We start from the raw sequence: 5,112 nt of genomic DNA on the forward strand, positions 1-5,112 counted from the left end.
TCACCAAGTCAGTTTTCATGCCTATGGCTCAAAGTCACCCAACCGACTTTTATTCCAAAAGTGGGACTAGAACTCACTGTCTCCTGGTAATTAGCCCAAAGTCACCCATCAAGCTTCTGCACCTAAGACAGGACTAGAAATCACCATCTTCTGGTTATTTTTATTTATTTGATTTGTTTTGTTTTGCCTTTACTATTGACTAAGATGGGATTAGAAATCACCCTCTGGCCCAAAGTCACCTAGATGGCATTCATGACTAAGGTGGGACTAAAACTCACCATCTCCTGGTGATTGGCCCCAAATCTCCCAGTAGCCCCTTTCAGGCCTAATATGGGACTAGAACTCACCCTTTCCTGGCGATTGGCCCAAAGTCACCCAGATGGTTTTCATGTGTTGTGTCTCACCCGCTTCCACCGCAGCCGGGGCCTTCTTATCTGCTTCCGAACGCTGAGGAATGTCCTAGTATACCTCCAGCCCCCAGCCCTGGCTCCATGCCCAGACAGGCTGAGGAGGAAGAAGTACCTCCAGCCCCCAGCTCTGGCTCCATGCCCAGGCAAACGGAGCAACTAGACCCCTCCCCCTCCCCCACAGCATGTGAGCCTGAGGAAGGTCAATTGCCAACAGCTGCAGACTGGAGTGACCCTCACTTCAGGAGAATTGATAAGCGGCGTCAACAGAAGGAAGGGAGGGGCAGGCCTGGATAAGTGCTGAGTCATGGAGCCACACCCCATGGCCTATATAAAGGATCTGCTTTCTGGCATTCTCTGAGTCAGGCAAAGTCTAATATATCTTGCTGAAGTCACTTTCTGGTCTCCTGCCTGCCTTGGGAACTTTGCTAGACTGTGGCAGAGCTGCAGAGGCACGCCTGATTCGGATTTCCTGACCTGGTGGTCAGCGGAGGAGTGGGACACGACATCATGCTTAGGCAGGACTAGAACTCACCAACTCCTGACAATTGGCCCAAAGTCACGAGCCCACTTTTCTGCCTAAGGCAGGACTAGAACTCACTGTATCTCATTTTCTAGCCCAATACTTTAACCACTAGACCAAACTGGCTATTTGACAGCAGAAAATATTCAGAAAAGACATTTTAAGTTATAAAATACCATCAATCATCCCATTAAGTCAAATGCCGGAAGCTAAATTGGATTATTTATTTCTTGGGAGAACACAGGAAGTCTGCAACACACTATTTCCTTGCATAACACGAAGCCTGTCATCATAAATATTATTGTGTCAATCCACCAGATGGCTTTGTTTTGTTTTTCTCGGTTAGCCAAGGAAAACCTATTCACCGATCGCCATTTATTCTTCCGAAAGGTCTAACTTGATTTTTTTTTTTAATTTACATTTATATCCCGCCCTTCTCCAAAGACTCAGGGCGGCTTACAGTGTGTAAGGTAATAGTCTCATTCTATTTGTATATTTACAAAGTCAACTTATTGCCCGCCCAACAATCTGGGTCCTCATTTTACCTACCTTATAAAGGATGGAAGGCTGAGTCAACCTTGGGCCTGGTGGGACTAGAACCTGCAGTAATTGCAGGCAGCTGTGTTTTAATAACAGGCTTCTTACAGCCTGAGCCACACCGCAGCCCACACCGCAGATTAAGAAGCAATGTACTTATGTGTAGCAGTCTTATCTTTTGATCGTTTATGTCACTGTGATTCGGGCTCTCCGAGCTTCGCAACTTGAAGGCTTCCGGACTTCAACTCTCAGAATTCCTCCGCCAGCTTGAGGAATTCTGGGAGTTGAAGCCCACAAGTGCTTAAACTTGCCAAATTTGGAGACTCCTGCTGTAATTGATTAAGTATGCCCACTGGAGAATACATATTTTTAAATCTATAACTGTAAATCAAAATACATCGTCCCCGAGAAAAACCTAGAAAGAAATTAGATCATATTCAAGGTGAACTAATTTGCTCCTAGCTCCTGGAAATAGCAAATCCAGTGCTTCTGAATTGCACGATAGGGATTCTCCTTCTCCTCCTCCTCCTCCTCCTCCTCCTCCTCCTCCTCCTCCTCCTCCTTCTCCTTCCCCTTATAATAAGAGTTGAAATGTTGGAGATGTAATTGTGATGTTGCTACATATTTTCATGTATGGTGGACTTGTAAGAAAATTAAGTCTTTCTGGATGAGAATCTGGTGGATTATGCAGAATGTTCTGAAGAAGAAGATAAAGTTCCTACCGCAATTTTTTCTTTTGGGAATAACAACGGACTGTACAGCGATTGAGACTGAGTTGATTTTGAACTTAATAACAGCAGCAAGATTGTTGATTGGATAATATTGGAAGAAAAAAGAATTACCCACAATAGAAGAATGGATATTGAAAGTTTCCAATTTGGCTGAGATGGCGAAGATATCAGCCTTCTTGAAAGACAGTACTCAAGAAAAATATTTAAATGAATGGAAGAATTGGATTGACTATATTCAAAATAGATATCAGATTAAGAAATTTCGGATTGCCTTTGAATGAAGGATGTTGTTTTCGATTTAAATGGAAGAAGTCAGGTTATGTGAGAGAGAAGGATTATAATTGTGTTAGATTTTAAAAATTTAATGTATGACTGTTTTTTTAATGAACTATACCTTGTGTTTGCTCCAAGAAGTCGAGGGGGGGGTTTGGACGGGGGGGGGAAGGGGGGGAGGGGGGAGAAATTTAATTGTTGTTGTAAAACTTTTTCAATTAAAAAAAGAAAAAAAAGAGTTGGAAGGGAGGTCTTCTAGTCCAACCCACTGCCCAGGCAGGAAACCCTACACCACTTCAGACAAAGGGTTATCCAACATCTTCTTAAAAATTTTCAGTGTTGGAGCATTTACAACTTCTGGAGGCAAGTCGTTCCACTGATTAATTGTTCTAATTGTCAGGAAATTTCTCCTCAGTTCCAAGTTGCTTCTCTCCTTGATTAGTTTCCACCTGTTGCTTCTTGTTCTTCCCTCAGGTGCTTTGGAGAATAGTTTGACTCCCTCTTCTTTGTGGCAGCCCCTGAGATATTGGAAGACTGCTATCATGTCTACCCTAGTCCTTCTTTTCATTAAACTAGGCATACCAAGTTCCTGCAACCTTATAAATCCTTCTCGTTCTCCCCAAGTACAGTACATCACAACTAGAAGGGAGTGTGGTTTGTGGAAAGGAGGAGGAGGAGGAGGAGGAGGAGGAGGAGGGGGAGGAGGGGGAGGAAGGGGAGGAGGAGGAGGAGGAGAAGCAAGAGTGATGGTCCCTGGTGTTCTCTGAATTTGGTGATTTTCTTGCCGACATTTCATTACCCAATTAGGTAACATTATCAGAGCTAGAAGGAAGTGGGGTTTGTCCTCTCTTTATATACACAGTGACTTGCCCTGCCAGTGTTGGTGGGAGTTTAATTTTCTCCTTGCTGGTTCCTTGATTTAGGGTCTTGTTTTCCGCTTGGTTGTTTGTCTGGTGTCAATCCCTGCTTATCTGGGTGTCGATTGCTGGCCAGGAAGTGTTTTGGGGCTTTTGGTTTCCTTCTTAGCTTTTTTTTCCTTTTCTTTTTTTGATGGGCTCTTTTCTTAAACCAGCGGTTCTCAACCTGTGGGTCGCGACCCCATTGGGGGTCGAATGACGATTTGCCAGGGGTCACCTAAGACCATCGGAAATATGGGAAGTATACTTGCGAGTCGAAGAATCGCGCTCCAATGGTTGACTCCACAAGCCAGCTGCAGGCTCTTCAAATCGCTAGCCGAATTCGGCTGCAGGCGCGATGAATTAAAAAAGAGAGAAATCTTTGCTCTGATGTCTCCCTCTCAAGCCAGCTGCAATCGCTCCCAATCGCTAGCCTAATCTGGCTTCAGGCGCCATAAACTTAATAGGGGAGGAGTCTCCGCTTTAATGCCTCCGTCCTCAAGACAATCGCAAGCAGTTCAGATCGCTAGCCAAGACGGCTTCAGGCGCGATAAATTCAAAACGAAAATAATTTTACGGTTGGGGTCGCCACATCGTGGGGAATTGTATTAAAGGGGTCGCAGCGCTATAAAGGTTGAGACCCACTGTCTTAAACTGAAGGAAACCTCTGCCAGACAAAAATCAGAGAGCACCAAGGATGTCACCAATGACCATGATTCAAGGGCTGTTTAGTGGCTTCTTCATGCTGGGTAGGAGTTTGGATGCTCTCTAAGAGCCCTTTCATGCTCAATTCCCCCGCGATGCTTAGGAAAAGAACAAGAGTGGGTGTAAAATCAAGCAGGCACTCATTTTAGGTTCTGGACAGGAGGGGGGTTTCAGCCCACCCACCCCTAACCCCTCCGGCTTCAGAGGGTACTTGCCTCCCCTTTCAACTGGCCCACATCCTGGACTGCGTGCTGCAAGCCACCCCTGGCTGAATGAAAATAGTTAATTTCAGAAGTTGTGGTTGTTCCATCACTGGAGGTTTTTAAGATGAGATTGGATAACCATTTGTCTGAAATGGTATATGGTTTCCTGCCTAAGCAGGGGGTTGGACTAGAAGACCTCCAAGGTCCCTTCCAACTCAACTCTACTCTATCCTACCCTACCCTACCCTACCCTACTCTACTGTACTCTACTCTACCCTACCCTACCTTACCCTACCCTACCCTACTCTACTCTACTCTACGCTAAGCTACTCTACTCTACTCAATTCTACCCTAACCTACTCTACCCTACTCTACCCTACCCTACCTTACCCTACCCTACTCTACTCTACTCAACTCAACTCTACGCTACCCTACTCTACTCAACTCTACTCTACTCTATTCTTGTCTGCCTCTCGCACAGAACCATTCCCCCTCCCTCCCACCCCCAGTCCACAAAGCTGAAAAGGTTTGAGAACTCTGCTCTACACGATGACTGCGTTGCTATATTTGGTTTGTTTAGCTTCTGCTGCAACTTGGCAAAAGTGCATAACACAAAGCCTGTCATCATAAATATTATTGTGTCAATCCACCAGATGGCTTTGTTTTGTTTTTCTCGGTTAGCCAAGGAAAACCTATTCACCGATCGCCATTTATTCTTCCGAAAGGTCTAACTTGATTTTTTTTTTATTTACATTTATATCCCGCCCTTCTCCAAAGACTCAGGGCGGCTTACAGTGTGTAAGGCAATAGTCTCATTCTATTTGTATATTTACAAAG

This window comes from Ahaetulla prasina, chromosome 3 (genome assembly GCF_028640845.1).
Source record: "Ahaetulla prasina isolate Xishuangbanna chromosome 3, ASM2864084v1, whole genome shotgun sequence".
In the NCBI taxonomy this organism is placed as follows: Eukaryota; Metazoa; Chordata; class Lepidosauria; order Squamata; family Colubridae; genus Ahaetulla; species Ahaetulla prasina.